Source organism: Macaca mulatta, chromosome 6 (genome assembly GCF_049350105.2).
Source record: "Macaca mulatta isolate MMU2019108-1 chromosome 6, T2T-MMU8v2.0, whole genome shotgun sequence".
Classification (NCBI taxonomy): Eukaryota; Metazoa; Chordata; class Mammalia; order Primates; family Cercopithecidae; genus Macaca; species Macaca mulatta.
Window position 1 is genome coordinate 36,488,864 of NC_133411.1, and position 23,753 is coordinate 36,512,616.

The window sequence follows — 23,753 nt, forward strand, 5'->3', positions numbered from 1 at the left end:
GGAGAACTGGGGAAGGCAATGGGGTCTTTGTTTAGGGTTAGCAGCATTTGCAAACTGAGAGAATTGCTTGTGATGTCTAGGTGCAAGAAGGGGAGCTCAAACCTTGTTTCATGGTTGGAAATTGCGAAAAGAGCATGGTTTCATGTTTGGGAAGCAAAGCTAAAAGGACTGCCTCATGAAAGGAAAGGAAGATAGATCCCATTCGAGTTTTCAGGCCTAGTGTTGGGAAGAGAAGTTACAAACATATGATGGTGCATCATATAATGGTTCTTTCCAACATGAGGCAAAGAGGTGTGTGTCAGAGGAATTCAGGTGGGATGCACTCAATTGGGATCAGTTTAATATGTAACCTAGTCTCAAAGAGTTGGGTGTTGCCTTGAAATCTCTTTGAGATTGTATTACATCACTAGGACCTGTTGGGCCTCACTTACCTAAGACCTAGACAAAGGCCTAGGTCAGTCGTGATGACCAACAGAAATGTGATGGCAAATTCATGACCACCAATATAGAAGTTCACATAAAAGACATAAATTGAAGTACAGAAGCAAACATTTAACTTGCAATGGAAAACCCTCTTCCAGCACCAAAATGAGACTACTAGCCACAGAGGAGGGATGGGGTGAGCAAGAGGAGACCAAGTCCATGGTATTTTTTTCCTACTCTTCAACATCCTTCACACACAGAAACTGGCAATGGACCCACATCTTTAGTCTTGAGGAGACGGGTCAATGGTGTGCTGGTAAATGTTTAACAACTGGTTCTCTAGAAGGAAAATGTGACTTGTAATGTTTGATTATTGACATAGTGTAAATACTCCCATCATGGCCAATGTCAAACTCCAATAGCACATCACTGAACTTTGAGCTGGAAAGAGATGTGCACAGTAGGCTCTTGTGAGCTGTCTCAAGCTGGCTTCATCACATTAGCAGGAAAGGTAAGAGCTGTGAGTAAGAGATTATAATTCTGTAATGAAAAATCTTAAGAATTAGTAAAAATGAGATCATTTTATTAATTGAAAAGTGATAACATCAGATTGAGGAGTTTTCAAAGTTTCTGATAGATGTCCAGTGGGAAAGAGGATTGGATACAGCACAATTGGTAGCAGCTATATAAAAAAAAATTGTTTGATACTTCTCACTTAACAAGTGGGGATTTTTAATCAACCCAGTCATAGAATTCTTGGATACACAGCCAAGCAGTAAACTAAGAGGGGAAATTTACTGCAGAGGGAGTTCAAAGGTAGCATAGCGGAGCTAGATGTGAAAGAATTAAAATTTCAGGATACAAGTCTTTAACCTCATTGGTTTACTTCATACCTAAGCATACTATTATATGAAATTGTTTTCTTAATTTCCTTTTTAGGTGTTCATTGTTAGTATATAGAAATACAACTGACTTTGTATACGGATTTTGTATCCTATAACTTTATCAAATTCACTTATTCATTCTAATAGTTTTTAAATTTTTTTTGTATGGAGTCTTTAGGGTTTTCTACATGTAAAATTATGTCATCTACAAATACAGCTCATTTCACTTCTTCCTTCTTGGGTAGTTGCCACGGCTGAGGGGAGGAAGAAAGAGAGGGTTGTTTAATGGGATAAAGTTTTAGATGAATAAGTTCTAGAAATACACTATACGAAGTAGTGCCTATAGTTAACAATATTATATTATTAACTTACAAATTTGTTAAGAAAGATCAATGACACAGAAGAAATAACTCAGAAATAAATTCATCTATTTACAGTCAGTTGATCATTGACAAAGTTACCAAGAACACACAACGGGGAAAGGAAAGTCTCTTCAATAAATGCTGAGAAAACTGGATATTCACATGCAGAAGAATGTAATTAGAAATTTAATTACACCACATACAAAAATCAACTGAAAGTGGATTAAAGACTTAAACATTAGATCTGAAACTGTAAAAGTATTAGAATAAAACATAGAGAAAAAGCTTCTTAACATTGGTCTAGACAATAATTTTTTGGACATAACCCCAAAAGCACAAGCAACAAAGCAAAAATAGACAAATGGGATTGAATCAAGTTAAAAAGCTTCTCCATAGCAAAGGAAACAATAAACAGAGTAAAGAGACAACCTATGGAGTAGGAGAAAGTACTTGCAAACCATATTTCCGATAAACAGCTAATGTCCAAACTACGTAAGGAACTCAAACGACTCAATTGCAAGGCAACAAACAACCTGATTTAAAAATGTGCAAAAGACCTGAAAAGACATTTCTCAAAAGGAAACATATAATGGTCAGCACATATATGAATCAGTCATATTTGCTCAACATCACTAACTATCAGGGAATTGCAAATTAAAATCACAATGAGATATCTTTTCACACCTGTTAGAAAGCTATTATCAAAAAGACAAAGGATAACAAGTGTTGGTGAGGATGTGGAAAAAAGGGAATGTACATTTTTGGGTAAATTAGCACAGCTATTATGGAGAACAGTATGGAGTTCCCTCAAAAAATTAAAAATAGAGCCACCACATTATCTAGAGATCCCACTTCTAGGAATACATCCAAAAGAAATGAAATTAGTATGTTGAAGAGATATTTGCACTCCCAAGTTCATTGCAGTATTATTCACAATAGCTATTATATGGAATGAACCCAAGTGTCCACTGATGGATGAATGAATAAAGAAGATGTGGTATAAATATACAATGGAATACAATTCAGCCTTATGAAAAGAAAGTCCTGCCATTTGTGACAACATAGATACACTTGGAAGACATTATGCTAAGTGAAATAAGCCAGGCACAGAAAGACAAACCCTGAAAGATCTCACTTGCATGTGGAGTCTAAAAAAGCCAAACTCAAAGAAGCAGAAAGCAGAATGGTGGTTGCTAGGGGTAGGGCAGAGGAGGGAAAATGAGAACATGTTGGATAAAGGGGGGGTGAACTTTTAGTTAAATGGATAAACAAGTTCTAAAGAACTATTGTACAGCATGGTGACTGTAGTTAATAATAATATATTACATCCTTGAAAATTGCTAAAAGAGTGGATCTTATGACCAAAGCATATGTGAGGTGATAGATATGTTAATTAGCTTGAATCAATCATTTCACAAGGTATATCTATATATATCAAAACCTCACATTGTACACTGTAAATATATATAACATTTTTATTTGTCAATTATACCTTAATAAAGCTGGGGTAAATTGTTAAGAGGATAAATCACATGTTAAGTGTTCTGATAACAACAAAAAGCAGAGCAAAACAAAACGAAACAATAAACAAGAGAAGAACAAGACAACTTTTGGAGGTGATTAATAAGTGTATTACTTTGATTGTGGTGATGATTTCATGGGTGTATGCCTATGTCCAAACCGATCAAATTGTATCTATTAAATGTGCAGCTTTTTGTATATCGATTACACCTCAATAAAGCTTTTCTTAAAAAAATTGACTAATGGTTGGAATATATTCTTTGTGGCTGTGGCTGGGGTTCTACTTCCCATAAGGTAATATTGGTTTGGGGATCCAGCCACAAACTCTTTGCATGTGGGGATTATCAAGTCTAAAACCAGCTATTCATAACTCTATGAAAAGGGCAATAGAAAACCCCAATCCTCCCAGCCTGGAAAGGAGGCAAAGAAATATGCTGTCAGCTTGGAATCTTTGGAAGAAAAAAACAAGACATGAAAAATAATGTCGAAGCTTAGACTCTTCACATTAAAACTAATACATAGCTGGTGCACTCCCAGGGGCTAAGTGAGGCAGAGCAAAAACAACTGTGGAGAAAAATGCATACAGCTCAGGGCACACAAACTTTCGGCCAAATATAAGCCCTCTTGGGATGGAGCTCACAGACATCACAAAACACTTAAGGAAAGGAATCACTCTGAGGAATAAGTAGCAGATGACAAATGGGGGCAATTGTATCCCCAAGGACTAAAAAATTAAAAGTTCTAAAAGAGACTTTAAGAAAAATGTAAATGTTTGATAAGATGAAGGAAGGCGTAGAACAAATAGACAAGAAAAGCAAAATATGACAACAGGAAACTCAAATTTTGTAAAGGACCAAATGGAACTTCTGGAATAAAAGTACAGTCACCGAATTAAACAACAACAACAACAACTACAAAACTCAATGAGTGTGTTAAGTAGTAGATTAGGCACGGACTACTATGTAATTGGAAGACAAATCTGAGAAAATTACCCAAAAGGCAGCCTAAAAAGAAATCAATGGAAAAGATAAAAGGACCAGAGACACGTGGTATGGAATGAGAAGATTCGAACAGCACACAGAGGTTCTAGAGAGCAAAAATAGAAAGAGGAGAAGACAGACAACGAATAGCAGAATGAACAGATAATTTCCAGGGGTACATGGTATTACTCCTAAAAGACTGGTCCTGTCCTCTTCATTTTTCACCTTTCTCTCTTCTGTGGTGACTGCACTAATTCCCATAGTGATAAATATTATCTTATGACTGTGACTCAAAAATGTATACCTTTAATCCAGACTTCAGTTTTGAATTCCAGACTCATATATATGCACTTGATTATATTCGTTTATATATTTCACGGGCATCTAAAAATGAGCTTGTTGAAACCTGAATGTTTTATGTTTCTAAACCCATGTTTCCACGTCAGTAAACCATTATCTCCATTCACTCAAATGCTAAAGAGAGATATCTGGGAATTAATTTTGAAACTTTCCTCTTTCTTTTGGCCCTGATCTCATCCTTCACCAAATTCTGTTCATTGAACCTCCAAAAAGCTCTGACACCATCATCTTAGTCCTCTACCACTGCTTGTCCCCTAAATTTTGCAATAATTTCTTAATTAATCCTCCCATTCTCAGTCTTGTCATCCTCCAATCGATTCACCAAATAGGAGCCAAAAAAAGATGTTTTAAAAACACAAAGTAGATGCTATCACTCTCCAGCTTACAATTCTCCATCGGTTTGTCTCTTTCTTTGAAAAATTCAAGCCCCTTTCCATGGTTAATGTCGACACAACAATGTCCCCTATCCAAAGATCCAGAACCTGTGAATATGTTAGGTCACATGGCAAAGGTGAATCAAGGTTTCATATGGAATTAAGTTGTTAATTAGCTGACCTTAAAATGAGGAAAGAAGCCTGGATTATCAAGGCGGGCCCAATGTAATCACAAGGATTCTGAGGAGTGTAAGAGGGGAACAGTAGAGAGAGTGAGGGGTTGTCAGAAGCGCTGAACCCACTTACCACTGCTGGCTGCAAGGATGGAAGGGGGTTATGAGCGACAAAAGACAGACAGAAAAGGCATCCTCCTCTAGGCTTTTAGAAAGGAACACAGTCCTGCCAATGTTCTGATTCTAGCCCAGAGAGACCTGTTTTGTACTTCTGACTTCCACAACAGTAGGATCATAACTTTATGTTGTTTTAAGCCACAACGTTTATGGTAATTTGTTACAACAATAGAAAGTGATACCTCAGCTTCCAGGACTTGGCAGCATTTGGCCATTGTTCCCAGCTTCAGTCCCCCCCAGGGCACTCCCCAGCTCATTGTGCTCTGGCCAGTCTGCCCTTTCTCTGCCCCTCTATGCTGAGCTCTTGGCCAGGATTAGAGCTTTCTTATCTCCCTTTCCCTCTGCTTGAAGTACACTTCACCTGGTGTCTTAGTTCAGGTTCTCCCGGAAGCAAGCCTTCATATAAGTACTTGCATTCAAATTATTCATTTGTAAGGTTGTCCCGGAAACACAGGTAGGCTAACAGGAGACTAGGTCAAGGAAAAACAAATAGCCAGTAAGGAAACACTAATGAGCTGGTCACCACTATGGACAGTTGGAGTTTACTTCCGCTGGGGAATTCTGTAAAATAGTGTAGACTAACTCTATTTGGAATATCACTGTATACAGAGCATCTATTTTAGGCAATTAATAGATATTTGTTGCATGAATAAATAGAGAATAAATTAATAAACTAGCTGGCACATGAATAGTGCTCACTATGTGCTACCTGGAATGTGATGAACTTTAATAAATTTTTGCTGCTTTGCTATATTTGCAGATTTGTTAATTCTGGGGTCATCTTTTTTCTTCTATATGCTATATGGCCTCAAAGTAGCCACTCAGACTTTCTTTTTAATCATCTAATGCCTTAATGCCAACTGAATTTGTAATGCTCACTCCAAGAGAAGGAGTAGAAATGAAGGAGCCTCTATGATCACTTGGAAAATCTGTCAGTAAACACATAGAGATTGGAAAATGAGGATATACTAAGCTGGAGGGAAGAGATATATGTTCAATGGAAAAATTCCCTGAGTAATTTTGATAGTGCCTTCTCATTATGACAATGACTTGAAATGAGCCAAATCATTCTCAAAATTTCATTATTCATTTCAAGCAATTATAGTTTTGATTTTATTTTTCAAATGATGATCTCTTCTGGGCATGAAGCACTTGCCATCACCTTTCCAGTTCAAAATTCTTTTTGGCTGCATTTAAGCTTTTGGTCTTATAAAAGCATTGACCTTTCTTACCCCATAAAAGCAGCTTGTTAAAATCATGAACTAAAGTGTTAAAGTGTCATTCTGTTAAAAGTCTCACAGATACTGTGTGGCATGTGGCTTTTGCTCACAAAATTGTTTAAGTAATGGTACTTGAGTATTTATATTATACGTGCTAGGAATCAAAGAATACCAAATAACAACTATACCCTTATTCAGTAATAAGGGTAGATAAATAAAGATTCATTCTACATTTCAGTTCTGTATGAGATGTGTGTGTTTGGTGGCGGGGGGCAGAGAATAAGAATTAACTGAATAAATCATTCAAGCTGTTCCTTACACAGGAAGCACTGTCATAATGGGTCACCATTAACTCTGGGAGTATATGATATCTTTTAGGCACGCTGGGATGGACACAAAAGTGAGACCTACTTTATTAAGTCATACCGAGATTTGTGTTTTTAGCTCAGCAGTGCATTGTATAACACTGGTCTGACTTGTGATGTGTTCAATTGAAAACCAAAAAATTATGCTTTGTCCTCTAACATACAATCTTTGTGAAGAAAAAACCAAGCTACAAATAATATAAGCCATTTGTAAAGATGGCCTGGAGATTCCCAAGACATGAGGTGAATATATCTGTCAGTTTGATGTTTGTCTACCACACTTATGGTGAACTTTGAGCTAATTTTTAATGGTTAGAATTGGTGACATAAGAAATGGTAAACTCTTCCTCTTCTTGGAGTCTGTGGCAGATCAGGGATCATGAAAAGTTTGTGTAAATATATGTGCCACTCACTATTAAAGGGAATTCTAGATTCCTCCAAGTTGATTTAAATATGAAAATATATCAGAAGCTGTAGCAAGAACTTTAGCTATTGAGGCCCTAAAATACTTTAATTATTGATTGACTTTAATTAAAGAAAGATAAAGTAGACCTCCATCTTTGATAAAGTAATAGACTGACCTAAATGAAAACGAAGGCCCTAACGAAAAGTAAGAACCATTTTGGGTGCTAAGTTGCTGAAAGAGGGCTACTGAAGCATGTGGTAGTGAGGCCAAGTGGTCTAAGAGGGCTCAAGGCTAAAGAGTGGGAATGTTTGTGAATGTTGAATGATAAACTGGAGAGTGAGAGAGGTAGGGCATATGTAACTAGTTTCCAGTTCTCTTAGGAACTGATGTGGAAACCATACGGAGAAAACTTTTAGTGGAGTGATTCAAAATATATTGATGCCTTCTGCCCATCAAGGTTATGCTTTTACTGGGGCTGCTGATCTCTTAACAGCATGGTAACAGCAAGTGATACCACAGGAGGAAAACAAGCTTCTCTACCAGAGCAAAGGATAGGGAGAGAATTGGTAGGGGAAGGCAGAAGGCAATTAGATATCAGAAACTACAGAGATGTTTTAAAGAATGTGATTAACACAAAGGAGGGATGAAAGGCATAGAGGATTCCCAGTTCTAAACCAGATGAGAAAAAAGAAATGCTTTTGCTGCAAACTTCCTTTTCCTTGGGGTACACCTAGAAGAACATATTCTTTCATTTTAAAAAATTCATTAATTTAACAAGTTTATTAGGAACCTACCATGCACCATGCACTATCCCAGGAACCACAGTTCTTCCAAAGAACTAGATAAAGTCTGTGCCCCATGGAATTTATATTTTAAACAAGCCAATCAATCCACACATAAAAAGGTAATTGTATCATAATAAGAACTATAAACAAAATAAAACAGGATGAAAGTTGAAATTCATCAAGGTGGCTTGAGATCATATTAAAGAAGGTTTCAGGGCCCGGTGCGGTGGCTCACACCTGTAATCTCAACAATTTGGGAGGTTGAGGCAGGTGGATCACTTGAGGTCAGGAGTTTAAGAGCAGCCTGGCCAACATGGTGAAACTCCGTCTCTACCAAAAATGCAAAAATTAGCCAGGTGTGGTGGTGGTGTGCTCCCATAATCCCAGCTATTTGGGAAGAGAATCACTTGAACCTGGGAGGCAGAGGTTGCAGTGAGCCAAGTTCACGCCACTGCACTCCAGCCTAGGCACAGAGCGAGACTTCGCTAAAAAAAAAAAGGGGGGGGGATTACAGGTAGTAGCTCACGCCTGTAATCCCAGCACTTTGGGAGGCTGAGTGGGGCAGATTGCCTGAGGTCAGGAGTTCGAGATCAGCCTGGCCAAACACAGTGAAACTCCATCTCTACTAAAAGTACGCTAAAAATACTAAAAATACTTTGCAAAAGGAGTGTCTATTGAGGGCCTACTAAATGTCAGGCACTGTGCTAGATGGTGTGAAAAGCATTGGTCAACAAATCAGCATAATCCTTATGCTCATGGATCATGATCTGGCAGAATTTTATAAAACTTCTCAGGGCCTGATTCAAACACTTAGCCTACACACACTTGGACAGACACAAAAACTGGATGCTAGAATGGCACAAACACCTGACCTTTATCAGCAGGAAAATATCTCTTGTTTTTGGGTAAAGGGATGGCAGGAAATATCCTTAAAATTTTGTCACTAGCCAGTCTTGGAGTTGTCCTACTTTCTGCATTGTGTCAAGAGCTGTTTCATCACCTCTCTTCTTCTTAGCAATTAGAGGAACACATGTTTTGCACACTTAGACTTACTAATATTCATATCTGCAGGTCAATTTGAGTGACAGCATTTCTGGTCATTAGAAATATTGACCGTGATTCAAGAAAAGAAATGTCTAGATTTAAGACTATACTTTCAGGGATCATTTCTATAGTTCATTACTAGAGAAGTTCCTCTGAACATGTAGAACACTGGCAACCATGAGGAAGACATGCAGTGTTCTGTCCTGAGTGTGAAGCCAGGTCTTGGTGTTGCTTTGCTGCAAGTACCATTTGCCACTGATAATCGTTTTTGTCTCCCTCTGGGACAGTAAGGGAAAGGATGCCGTCGGAGTGATTATTATTGAAAGCAAGAAAGAGAGAGAAGAAAGGAAGAGAAAGAAACAAAGAAGAGAGAGATGAAGCAAGAAAGAAAGAAGAAAGAAAGAAAGAAAAAGAAAGAAAGAAAGACAAAGAGAAAATAAAAGAAAAAGAAAACTATCAGATTTTTCAGTGTTAGAGCCCACAGTTCCTAATATCCCATTCCTACCAGTCTCTGAAATCACTTTCCCTGGATGTCTTCCTAAGTTTGGACACTGCACCCACTGACAGTTACACAGCAAAGATAAGAGAAGGGTGACACAAAAGAATGCTGACAGTCTGAAGCCACTGACAGGCTGTCTCTACTGGCAAGTATAGCATTCCTGATATACTTAATTAACTAATATTATTAAGTATTACTAATTAATATATTAGTATAATTTTGGCTATCAACAATAAATCTCCTCTGGTTTAATATGCAGATGACTGATGTTATTTGTCTCTTTAGAAAGCTTTCTGGAAGAAACATAAACCCATGAGGTCTAGAGGGAGCGGATAAAATGGCCAGAGTGGTGAACATGACAACAGAGTTAAGATAATCAGCAGCATTTGAAGAGGTCCCCAAGCAGAAAAGGATCCAGCAGACCAGGCTGGTATTTTTAAAAAGTTGGCTGATACTTAACTCATTCTGTTAGACATTCCCCTTTGGAATAGACTGGAGCCTATTGGGCAGAGGTGGGAGGAAGGCAAGAAGGGCTGGGCATGGCATCCTAGATGTGGGTAAAAGTGGACAATCCCTTCTCATAGTCTCCCTTCCTGAGAGAGTTGCAATAATTCTATGATGTTTCCCAGTCCTCATACAAATATTAGACAGCATTTACCTTGCCTGTAGCCCCTGCTTACTTTGAGCTTGATGTGTCCCTTGAAACCACTGCCAAGGTTGGTTAAACTAAATGTCAGTCACTGCTTTCCACCTGCCCTGCTATCGGCCGTTCTCTGCCTATGCCTCTTCCACCTGGAGCTCTTAGGTTCCTACTCAGGAAAGAAAACGTGTGTGTGTGTGATGAAAGGAAGTGTTCTCATTTGCCCTACTTCTGTTTAATATAACATCTTTTTAAAGGTGCTTTTCAACTCTTTGCCTGAGCTAGACACCAATGCAAATGTTTAGGAATCAAAGCTCCTCCTGTGACTCTCTTCTCTCTATGTGGAATTTCCCCTTTGTGAGCAGTTGTAGCAGTAGCTGACAGGTGTGTATTGAGGCTGAAGGGAGATGGATAGTAATGTAGTAGAAAGGGCCTTGAGCAAGAAGTTACAAGACTGATTTTCCATCACAGATCTGCCATGTGACTCAACGTCAGCTTGGGTCTATCTAATGGTTCAATAAAGATTCATTAAGCACCTACTACACAATAGGCACCAAGCTGCAGTTTTCTCATCCAACTAAGGATAATAAAACAGGTAATAAAAGGGGTTTTATAGGATAATCTTTATAGTCTCAATTTTGTTACAAGTCTATGAAAAAATAAGTCAGGTATAAACTAGAAGAAAGAAAGACTCAGACTCCCCATTTCTGAGTCTAGGAAACTATTCAAGTCATGGTGTGTGTAACTAAATTATGGTTTATGAACTACCAGGAAAGAATGTTTCCCTGGTTGAGAGCAAGAATCACCTGACAATAAGACAATGTTTCATGCCTTAATGAAAGCCAGGGTGTGGCACCGAGGCCTTGTCTATCAAACAGGAAACTCAGCTTCTATTAAAGAGAGGAAACTTCTTGTGATTGATTGCCTAACCAATTAGGCTCACACATGGTATTGTTTATTTACCATCTCTCCTTTTCATTGGGAGCGCAGAATTTAGCTCAATTAGTTCCAAGACCTACAGACAAAACTCCCCAATTAGGAGGATACTGACTTAACACGTGGCACAAAACTGTAGAGTCTAGTAAGTATATATTCTGAAGTATTCAATCACCAGGTAAGGCTTATTGATGTGCCCAGGGCTGCTTTCAGTTGTTTCTTTTGCCATTACAGACTGAATTATCTGAATAATCAGCTAGAAGAGCACATCTTTCTTCTGCAGTTGCAGTAACAAGAAGTGGGAGGGGGAGAAGGAAAAGGAGAAAGAGGAGGAAGGAGAAGAAAGCCATCATTTAGGATCAATATCCTAGGTGTATATTTAAATGCTTTATGGATGAGCTGTTGAGTCCTCTGCTCTTCTGTTGAAAGAATTAAAATCTAGCAATGTTTCCAGACTCTTTTTTGACTTGACTCTGATACCTACTATCATGTGTGAGTGAGTTATTCATTATTCTTTTTGGATCTCAGTTTTCTCATCTAAAGATAGAGAAATTTGGCCTCCATCAGTAATTTTTGTTTGTCAGTATTGCAATTTTGGCTTTGTTAAAATAAAGCTTACAAAATCAGATACTGATAGAATTCCATCACTGGACTTGCTTTAAAGAATGAATGAGATGACATGGGGAAGGTTCTTATACTTGGCATATAGGAATTAGTTGATGAAGTAAGACCACTAGGCTGTGCTTGCTTCTCCCCTGATGCCCATGGTATTATCACCCCATGTGTCCTCTCACATACTAAATCCATGTTTTAAGCATGTGTCTGAAGGTCAGTGAGAAACCTAGTTCCCCCTCCACAAATATCTATGTGGATTGTTGGCCAGGGAAGTGGCAGGAGCAGCGAATCGCCCCTCTGGTCATTTCTCATGAGATGTTCTGATCTCATTGGATTCTCAATCTCTGCTCTGTGCATCTGCTTCAGCCACTGCTGCCCTGCATGTGAGCTTGTGAATTTTCCTCAAAATGTAAACTGCACCCAATGCTTTCTTCAAACATGCACATGAGACCTAAACACTCCATTCCTTTCCCCGCTTGAGTTCCATTAGTACAAAGCAATTGGACAAAGCCAGCTTTCAACGGAAGGTTTGGGCTAATGGAGGGAAATAGCCACATATACTAGCACAACATGGTCACTAAGATGGAATATTAAACAACGCTGCTCTAAACCCACAGTCTTCCTCTGCCTCTGGGAATGTCTTGTAGATAGGTTCTGATCCCTCTGAGTTTGTCTCCTCAGACCTTTCTCTCTCTCCTACCACCTTAGCCTTCAAACCTCCAAATTTCTCATGAATTAGAGTTTCATTTTCTACCCCCTACTCAAATTGAGCTCGGATGATTTGCTAAATGAGAACCAACTACATCACACCTCCACAGCACAAAACACAGGGAGAAGCTTTGAAATTACAGTTTCTCCTTCCATCTGATTACATTTTCAGGCTGAGCTCCTGTCTCTGTAGACAATTTAGGGAAGAGGGAAAACTACAAAGGTATAAAACCAGTATAAGTTCTCTCCCTACTTTGAGAGAACTATTCCAGCATATGGCTTTCTTTTCTATTTCCCAATATAAATATTATCATTGTCAGTTTTATCGTACTATTATCTATCCTGCTGACACCCAACACTTAGGTTAACAGTGTGCCATTCTGAAACAAGAGATGAGACCCTGCATCCCTGTACCCTGGCTCCTCAGTCTAACTTCACATGCCCCAGGCTGTCCCCTGGGTATTTCAGTATGACCAAAAGGGCAGTTCTTCTTAAACCATGTGAGGAAGGAATACTTAATTTTTTTCCCAATTTCTCAAGGACTGAGGATTTTATAAAATCAAAATAGATTACCAGAAGACAAAATTAAAAACAAAAGACATACAAATTCAATTCCCAGGTTTTTAAAATTGGTGATGAGATACAAAAGATAAAATAACTGTCAAATTGCTGTATAGGTTTCTAAATGCATACTCTTCATTTCTGTGCTCTTCTTGGTGCAGATGGGTTAACAATGTTTCTTGGGATCAGTTGCTTTCTGAGTTGATATCCAGCTCTAAAACTGTAACATTCTCCTGTGAAATCTTGACATTCTCAGGTCTGACATGTATGAACAGAACCACAGTAGCTGTGGACATGCAAGCTAAAGGAAATTTAGTTGTGAAGCATCTTTCCAGCTTGCAACGTTGTTACGAATTTATTTGCCACATTTAGCACTATGGTGTCACATTGATGTACAGTACCAGTGGCTTTTAAGCAGCACAGAAGCTAGATGACATTATTTCAGTTCTTGCTAAAATGGTTTATTTCCCAGAGAACGTTGGGTTTTGTTTAATGTATCCTGGGCCCCGAGGCTAGAATCCTGTAATAATTTAGCATAGCCAGATTTGTTTTTATGGAATTCAGTTATTTTTTACTTTTCTATTTCTTGAAAGTTGAGCAATTTTGAAAGCAATACAGGGTATAAAAAAACAGGCCAGGTGTGTGACATGGTGATGTGCCTGTAGTGCCAGTTACTTGGGACACTGAGGCAGGGGGTTGAAGCTGCACTGAGCTGTGACCATGCAACAACTGCACTCTAGCCTGGGCAACACAGCAAGACTCTCTTTTAAACAAACAAAAAATTAATTTAAGAAAGAACAGGAAAAAAAAAAAAAAACTACAGCTACTTCTAGTGAATCTTCCTCGTAAATCAACTATTTCCAAAAGGTTAAAACAAGAGAGTATCTTCAACCTTGAGAGTTCTGGCATTTAACAGACTGTTGAGAGCTTTCTTCCTACCTGTGTATTTGTTGGCAGTAAGTACTAAGGCAGGAGGTGTAGGGCAGGGACTGACATTTCTGTTCTTTAGTGGGCATTAAATTCTTCAAGGAGTCTGCGGAGGCTTTTTTTGTGGTAGCATCTCATCTTCCAAACTTAACCTCTTCCTTGTTCTTCAGTTTCTACTTGCAAATTTTCCAGGGGTAGAAGAGCTCGAAGAAAAGAGAAAGATGTGGTTCAGTTAAGACTGAGTGGAGCCTTGACACATTTCAATTCTTTCTTTTTTAAAACTTCACTTTAAATTCAATTTAAATGTCTAGCTTAGGTTTTCATTTTTAAAATGGACTTGGGGGCAGGTGATTCCTAACTTCATTATAAGTACTTTCAGACTTGCAACAATTTTATCCCATATTAGACTTCTTTAGCTTAAGTGAGAAACATAAATCTGGTTTATGCCTAACAACTTGTGTTTTGTAATGCTCCACAAAAGACCTTTTGATGAAGCAGATCAGGTTGAAGAAAAAACCCTCTTCCCCAGGATTTTAGTTCCTGAAATTCATTAGGTCTGCAGAAAAACTCAGAAATTTCAGTTGTGGATCAAGACTTAACATGTAGACTTCAACTGTTCTTTTTCTAGTCTTTGCATCTTCCCAAGTGATCCATGTCTTTCTTAAACATGGTGCTTCAGATTAGGGACTCTATGCCTGTCAGATTCAGTTCAGTTCCCATTTGTTAACCTCCTACTGGGTGCTAGATGTTGTGCTAGGCATTGACAATATAAATTTGTCCCTTCCCTTGAGGATTTCATGGAACTTCGTTTGTTAATTTTTGTCATTCAAGTTCTTATCCATGTCTGTAAAATACATAAGTAATGCTCACCAAAAATCTATTTTTTTAAATTCATTGTTATTTTTGCCTGTTTTTATTAAGGATCTTAAAATACCAGAAGTTAAAATAACGATACCTTATTTAAGACAACTTTCTCGTCTCACATAGGCTGGGTTGGGCATTTCTCTTATGCACGTTCGTAGCACTTTGCTCAAATATGGCATAGTACATTTGCATATCTTTGTAAATGACCTCTTTCTCTGGCATCCTTACTGGACTATGAGCTTTCTGAAGACAGAGCCTGTGTTTTAGCCATCATTGAATCTTCAGAACCTAGAATATTTCCTAGCACACAGTAAGGCTCTATAAATGTTTACTGAATTATTGAATAAATAAAAGAAAGAAAAGAAAAACTCCACTTATTTGGTCTTCGAGTAACTCATAGCTAAGCTGCTATTGAAAATAGGATCTTTATAAAGTCTGGCTATGTATTCATTCAACTGCCAGGAGTTTCAAGTTGATTTATTAATGTGAAGAATCAAAGAGCTCTTTGAGACCAGCATCTCACCTAATTCACCTTTAGCATGAGTTTCTTGGCTTTGAACATGTGATTGCAGCAATGTAGCAGTGACAAAATGCATATAGCATTAATATAAATCAATGTAAGCCCCCACCCCATGCCACCCCACTGAAACAGTTTTCTGTTGTATTTGAGACACCAAATATATGGCTCTATCATATGTTACCTGCATGACCTTGGGAAAACGGCAATCATTTTGAGCCAGTTTTTTCATCTGCAAAATGGGATAACAAGAATTACCACATAGTGCTGTTGTGGGTGATGTTAAAAGATAAACGTACATATTAGCATTTAAAAGAGTTTATTTAAGCAGATAGTGATTTAGGAATTGAGCAGCAGCATACCATAAGCAGTTTAGGGCACCACTGAGAGGACCCAAGGGGAAACGTTTTGTAGAGTGTTCATGGAAGTCAGACAAAGAGAACATTTGATGGGTTAAAATGGAAAGTGCCTAATTAGAGGTTAGTTGGCAGTTTCTGATCCTTAATATTGCTGTTATAATTATGGTAATTTGTTGATTTTGCTTCAAAAATTAGATGATCACACATTTGAACTTAAGCTTAATGGCTAAGCTTAAGTTTCCTTTTCATAGCTATGACCAGTCACTCTGGGTTGGCTTTCAGTTACTTATGTTGGAACCCAAAGCGTGGGAGCCCTCTCAGCCTAATGGTCTCCCAATTGTTATTCTTTTTAACAGTACTTAGAAGTTAGTATTTATAAAATGCTTAAAACACCGTCTCGCACATAAGTGCTTAATTAATGTTAGCCATTGTGAAAGCAGATGTTTACATTGCTCTGTAAAGGCATTTATTTTGAAATTACTAAACATCAAAGGAACACTTACTGGAATTTGTTCTTCACTTACAAATGTGTAATTCTTACTAAGTGCAAATCTCTGTAGCTCAGCTGTAGATTCTTCAAAGGAAATATAAGTGCAAAGTGCTATATGCTGCTTAGGGTGGCAGCGGAATTGGAAAATGGTTTTCCTTAGTGACGATAGCCATTTCAATCAATATCTGGTGGTTACATCTGAGTCAGCCACACAATTTCATTGAGAACAGAGGTAGCTTGAACCTTCGTAACTGGTATTATTGTTCACAAGCAAGCTCCCTCTGCTGCCCCCTAAAGACCAGATCATATAATTTCTGAAGGGTATTGTTCTCTGACCTATATTTCCTTCTACATTTTAAGGTGTGCCAACACAATTCATTTTCGATTACGCTAAGCACCATGGCAATAACTATATAAGTAGTATTAGATACATTGGACTTCATTTACCTTTAGGATAATTTCTAAAATGCTTCAGTGTTTGATATCTAGTGAAAAATGAAGACTCCCCTAAGTTCTCTGAATTCATACCATTTGACATACAACTATCTGCCAGTACTGAAAAACCTTAACTGCATCTAGACTCAAAAACAAGCTAAAAATGGTAGAGGAAATTTTACATTTGCCAAAATATATAATACAAAATTGAGAATGAACTGCTTGTGTGTTCTCAATAAAGAAGGAATTTTTTGACTCGCTCTAAAAAACAAGTTTTCATGATTGCAGTTACTTCATTTTTGGGGAAATAATTGCTGGTTATTTTGTCACATTTCCTATTGAGCTCAAATGTGCTTTCATCTTTTCTTTTTTTAAGCAAAATCAATAAATTACCATAATTGAAACATCTATATTAAGGATCCCACAATGCCAATTGGTGTAAGAAATCAGTTTCATAGCAGATTTCAATTACCATAATTCTGTTGCAACTCTCAAGGTCCATCCTTCCACTAGTAACTTTCTCCCAAAAGAAATATTTGTAAAGGAGAAACACTTAAAAAGGTACCACCAACTTCTTGGGGATTCACAGCAAATAAAGCCATCACTCATTTGATGTGGGGGCACATGTGCTTATTTCATGTTTAAATTGGCTGAGTTTTCCCTGGAGCAGATTTACTGAAGTACCCACCCACCAATATCTGAGTCAAGAAGTTTTGGGATGGCTCTTACTGTCTAACTTTTCATTGTATGGATTGCTAGATGCTGGACAGTCTCTTTTATTTGCTACAAAGGCCTAGAATTTCTATTTCCTTAAAGTATTATGTGCTGGGTTTTTTAAACATTATATTGAAATACTATCCCTCTGCAGTCTCTGATATGATTAATAGGATACAGAGCCTAATCATTTGCTGTTTGTTTTTAGCTCTAGGAAATGCACTGCTGCTCCCATGTTTCTCTTCATAATATTTTCAACATACCATGAAACTTATTGAAGAAGAAATGTAGTGACTCATACAGCCAGTTGATAACAGTATATAAAAGATTCCCAACTAGACCAGAGTGTACACATTTCTGCAACTCAGAGATCATGGTTATCTGTCTTGTCTCCTAAAAACTGAAAGTAATTTTAACTACCACATGTATACTGCTAAACTTGCAAATAGGCAGGTTATTATGAGCTTCAAAGTTGATATTTTTTCAAAGAGATTTTTAATATTATAAATAAAAATCATAACCAGTGTTACCTTTAAGACATTAATATCATATTGCTAGTTTGTCTAATACAGTACAGGGATTTAGAAATTTGCGTGGAGAACTTCTATGAAATCTTTCCTTTTGAATAGTGGAGAAATTCTATGAAGTCTTTCCTTTTGAATAGCAATAGAACTATTGTAAACAATGCAATTAATTTCTGAAATGGGTGCTGTATTAATTTTGTATTGTTGCTGTAACCAATTATCACAAATTTTGTGGCTTAAAACAATACAAATTTATTCTTACAGTTCCATTGCTTAGAAATCTGACACCAGTCTTTCTGGGCTAAACTCAATATATCAACAAGTTGTATTCCTTCCTAGAAGACCTAGAGGAGAATCCATTTTCTTCCCTTTTTCAGCTTCAAAAGGCTGCTTGCATTCTTTAGTTCACAGTCTTCTTTCTCCATCTTAAAAGTCAACAATATTACATTTCTCTGGCAATCCTCCCACAGTCACGTTTCCCTCTGACCACATCTTCCTCAACCAGGAAATGTTCTGTAATGTTAAGGACCCATGTGGTTAGATTTGGCCCACTAGGAATCATGTACAATCTTTCATCTTAAGTTCTGCAACATAGTCACATCTTTAAAGTCCTTTTTTGCCTGTAAGGTAACATGTTCACAGGATATAAGAGTTAAGACATGGACATCTTTGGGGAGAAATTATTTTGCCTACTGTGGATACTATTTTCATCACTAGGAAAAATTGAAGCACAATGTGTAATTGCTTAAGGGTACTTCCTGCGTGCTGCACAGACAAAACCAATTAAATGAGACCATGGTATTGCAGTAAAGAAAGAGTTCAATTGACACAAAGCTGGTCACATGGAAGATGGAGTTATTACTCAAATCAGTCTCTCTGACTGCTCAGAGGTTAGGGGATTTTCAAGGATAGTTTGGTGGGCAGGGTGCTAGGGAATGGAGAATGTGGACTGGTTGAGAATGAAACCATAGAGGTGTGGAAAACAGTTCTTGTGAGCTAAATCAGCCTCCAAGTAGAGGCCACAGGACCAGTTGAGGCAAAAGTCGCCATCTGGGTGGAGTCAGCTTGTCTCAGAAATGCAGTAGTCTGAAAAGGTATCTCCAAAGGCTAATCACAGATTCTACAATAGTGATGTTATTTACAGGAGTAATTGGGGAAGTTACGAATCTTGTTACCTCCAGAACAATGGCTGGTGATCATTTATCCCTACATCTTAGCAGAATGCAGGCCCCTTTCATAGCCCTAACCTGGTGGTTTTTCATTAGTTTTACAAAGGCAGCTTAGTTTTGGGAAGGGCCATTATCATCCTTGCTTTCAGATTAGACTATAAACTAAATTCCTCCCAAAGTTAGTTTGGTTTATGCCCAGGAATAACCAAAGACAGCTTAGAGATAATAAAATGGATGGAGTCAACTATGTAAAATTTCTCTTATGTAATTTTGCAAAAGCAATTTCAATTGCATACACAATGTGGTCTCTAACAGTAAATAAATAACAGTAAACCTATTATTTCTGTTGACTTTCTTCAAATCCTCAACTCCATAGTTTCCTTTCCACTAAAAAACAGAGGACTAGAACTACATATTAAAATTACTTAAATTCATATTAAGAAGTCTTAAAATAACTGTGATTGGTGTGTGTGTGTGTGTGTTTTCTCAGAGACTATTTGAATATTTTCTCTTTCAAAATATCTTCCTTTGTGACTGTACTCTTTATTAACTGGAGCTGATTCAAATAATCATAGAATGGATGCTGGTGTCTGATTTGCTTTTCTCCTGACTCTCAATTTCCCACCATGACTATCACCATATCTCATTAATCATCAGGATAGAACACCTCGTGTTGTTAAGATCTAAATGCATTCTGATAACTCTCAGAGATGATCTGGCACTGAATGTGAGAAAACAGATGACTGTATTCAGAACTGATGGTTTGTTGAATACTTTATTTGTAACCATTAGACTAAGTTACTTTTCATAAGTACATAGGTCTCGGTGCTCCATTCTCAGTGCTCCCCAACTCCTGACATCCCCAAATAGAGAATGTTGTCATAAAAACCAGATGAAGAGGGAGAACCTGCCACTTCCTAAGATCAGGCGGGCTGACCTCTAAGAAATGTCAGATCATGCACCTTACCTTGGCTAAATATGCCTCACTCTCTACACGGGACTTTGTTTTTAAGCAATCCCCACAATAATTTTGTAATATAAGCATAATCCTCCCCCACCACCAGAACTTCAGAAGAATTGAGTGAAGTATCCAAGATCCACAGCTAAAAAGTATTAGAGTTTACTGGATTTCAAGAAAAAAAATTACAAGGCATGTTTTGTCCTCTTAAGGCAAGAAAACACACAGTCTGAAGAGACAAAGAACTTACCAAACTCAGATGTGACATAGATGCTAGAATGATATAGGTTAGAAACTTGGATCTACATAAGGAAAGGAAGAACACTAAAGAAGGAATAAGTGAAGGCAAAATAAAATGTAATTTTTAAATTATTCTTAATGCTTCTAAAAGATGTATGTTTGTTGAAGCAATAGTAGTAGCAATGTATTGGGTGATTAGAGCATATGAAGTACTGAAATTAATGACAGCAATGGACAGAAAAGAGGAATTGGTAATACTACATAACTGTTCAAATGGCTAAAATTCACAATACTGACAGTACCAATTACTGGTGAAGATGCAGAGCAACAGAAACTCTCACTCATTGTTGATGGGAATGCAGAATGCTGTAGCCATTTTGGAAGACAGTTTAACAGTTTCTTATAAAGCTAAACATACTCAGCCATACCACCAATTCTCTTCTTAGGTATTTACCCAACTGACTTGAAAACTTACATAAACACAAAAATCCTCATGTGAATGTGTATATAGTAGTTTTAGTCATGATTGTCAAGAGCTGGAAGTAACAAAGATGTCCTTCGGTAGTGAACAGGTAAACAATCTGTGGCACAGCCCTACAATGGAATACTACTTGGTAATAAAAAGAAATAAACTACCAAGCCACAAAAAGATGTGGAAGAATTTGAAGTGCATATTGCTAAGTGAACAAAGGCAGTTTGAAAAGACTGCATATTCTATAATTCCGTTAGTATGGGAATCTGGAAAGGCAAAATTATAGAGATAATAAACGTATCAGTGGTCACTAGGATTTGGGGGTAGGGAGGTTAATAGCACTGGGGATTTTCTAGGACTGTGAAACTATTCTCATATGATGCTGTAATGATAGATATATGGCATGCATTTATCAAAACACAGAACTTTCCAGCACAAGGAGTAAACCTTAAGGGATGCAAATGAAAGAAACGTTTAGGAGGTTGGGGAATCCCAAGATGGAAGAATGCAGAATGTGACAAAAATAATCTAACTGTATTACAAATGTGTAAAATAACCTCACTAAAGGGGAGGGGAGGAAATGGTGCTGACCTAAGTGACTTTGGAAATGAGTGGAATCTGTAAGATAAAAAGCAAAAGAAACTATAAATAAGCAGTGTACTCTAGTAATAGAGTTACTTCCCATGAGGCTGCGGATTTACAGTTCTGAAATAACTATATGTGTACACTGGAAATGAACAGTAAAGTAAATTGATGGCTGATGTTGGGAGACAGGTTTCTCACAGTTGGAATGGGGGGCTTATAGATAAGCAAGAGGAGTAGAAAACTAGAATGATCGATGTAGCAACGGATTGGAGTTGGAAATATCAGTATAAACTCATGCTTAGCTGAATATAAATACAAATGGCTAAACATATAATTATTTATAGATATGCATATATACATCTACCAGTATACACACAAACTTTTCTTTCTCTTAGCTGAGAGGGCCTGGAAGGAATGAACATACCTAGTGCCCAGATCTTGGTTACTCATACTAGATAAACACTAATTTAAAAACCGAGATCTCCTTGGAGAAATGGCTGATTCTAGACCATGGCAGGAAATATAAAAGATAAGCTTTGAACATCTTGAAGTGTCAGAAAGTAAGGAAGTGCTAAAAACATAAAACCAAACCTAACAAAAAAACAAAATGACATAGGAGCCAGCTGAAAGAGTTCCCACTGGACAAAGCTGGAACAATCTGAGCAACAACATAAAGTAGTATTGAATTATAACTCCAACTATGAAATAAACATCCATGAGTCCACACTTGTTTAAATAAATAATTGGATGCATAAGTAAGTAAAGGGGGAAAGAATAGAAAAATTTCCCATGCAGAAGAATTCCAAATAATTTGTTTCTATAGATACTTGGCCTTCAAGGAGGTGAAGCATTGGAGCGTAACTCTCATTCCTTAAGTGTGAGCTATGCTTTGTGACTTCCTTCTAAAGAGTACAGTATGTAGGAGTAAAAGAAAGAGTAAATTTACAGTGGAGAAGCCTTACAGACACTACCTGATTCAGCTGATCAAGGTCAACATCAACAAGTCATGTCAGTAGTATGTACTCTTGATACGATGTGATGAAAATGGTACTTTGGCCTCCCTCTCCAAATTCCATAATGCTAATCTAGTTATAAGAAAGCATCAGACAAAGCCTAATAGAGGATCACTCTACAGAATGCCTAACCAGTACTCCTTAAAATTTTCAAGGTCATCAAAAATAAGGAAAATTCAAAAAACTCACAGCTAAAAGGAGCCTAAGGAGACCTGATGACTTAATGTAGTGGTATCTTATGTGAGACCCTGAAGCATACATACATATTAGGTAAAAATTAAGGAAATGTAAAAAGGATGGACTTTAGTTAACAATAATGTATCAATAATTTATTCACTAATTGTGACAAATACACCATACTAATGTAATATACGATTAATTGGGGAAGCTGAATGTGGAGTATACAGGAACTCTCTGGACTGTCTTTGAAAATTTCCTGTAAATATAAAACTATTTTAAAGGGAAGTATTTTTTGAAATAGAACTTATAATGGGATGTCACTATATACATTCCTATCAGATGGACTACAATAAAAAGTTATGACTATACCAAGTGCTAGTGAGCATGCAAATCAATTAGAATACTCGAACACAGTTGATGGGAATGAAAACATTACAACCATTCAGGAAGTCAGTTTGGCAGTTTCTTATAAAGCTAAACAAACATTTACCATATGACCTAGCAATCTCATATCTAGGTGTTTACTCTAGAGATATTAAAACTTATGTCCATACAAAAACCTGTGCATTAAATTTTATAGCAGTTGTATTTATAATCCCCCAAAACCGGGAAAGCCATTATCTCTCAATGGATAAAAATAAACAAATTGTGGTGTATACATACAATAAAATGCTGCTAAAAGAAATCTCAAAAGTTTAAATACCTTGCAATTCAATTTCTATAGTATAGAATTTTAGGAAGAAGATGGCAGATAGGAGACAGGGCTAACATGCAGCTCCCACTTGGATAGACAGAGCAGCATGTGGAGACACACTGTGAACTTTTGCTCCAAGAACCACCACAGGAATGTACCAAGAAAACTGAAAGAATTCACAGATCCTTTGAAAGAAGTGGCATGCCACTGCAAATTCCACAAGATGGGTGAAAAATTGTGAGCTCCCAAAGTGCAAGAGGGGGGAAAACCTGCCTCTAAACACACACCCCCGCTGGGGAATCTGAACATCTAGATTACAGGAGAAGGATTTAACCTTACCTAGTGCTCAAACAGATTTAGAGAACCACATGAACTATAAAAGTAGAAGTAGCAGTGGAAAGAGCCTTGTAGGTACTCCCAGTCTCCCTCTTAAGCCCAGGGAAGCCAACCCTGACTCTATTCCACAGGGGCCTCAGGGAAGGCAGCCAGCAGAATTAAGGAGGGACCACAGAGTGAAGAAAGCTTCCGACTAAAATTAGTCATAATATCGACAGGGCATGAATTTTCCTGAGCAGAATA

At 37.5% G+C, this 23,753-nt stretch overlaps 1 long non-coding RNA gene and 1 other non-coding gene across 2 annotated transcripts in view; both read left to right on the forward strand.

Annotated features, from left to right (window-relative positions):
- Window positions 1-818: 818 nt before the first annotated feature.
- Window positions 819-23,753, forward strand: part of LOC106998707 (uncharacterized) — a 73,191-nt gene continuing 50,256 nt past the window's right edge. The window contains exon 1 of the long non-coding RNA XR_001445242.3: window positions 819-934. This is a non-coding gene — a long non-coding RNA (uncharacterized LOC106998707). The remainder of the gene's footprint in view (window positions 935-23,753) is intronic.
- Window positions 9,175-9,388, forward strand: LOC114679210 (small nucleolar RNA U3). The gene has a single exon (XR_003730875.1). It is a non-coding gene; the product is annotated as a small nucleolar RNA U3 (small nucleolar RNA).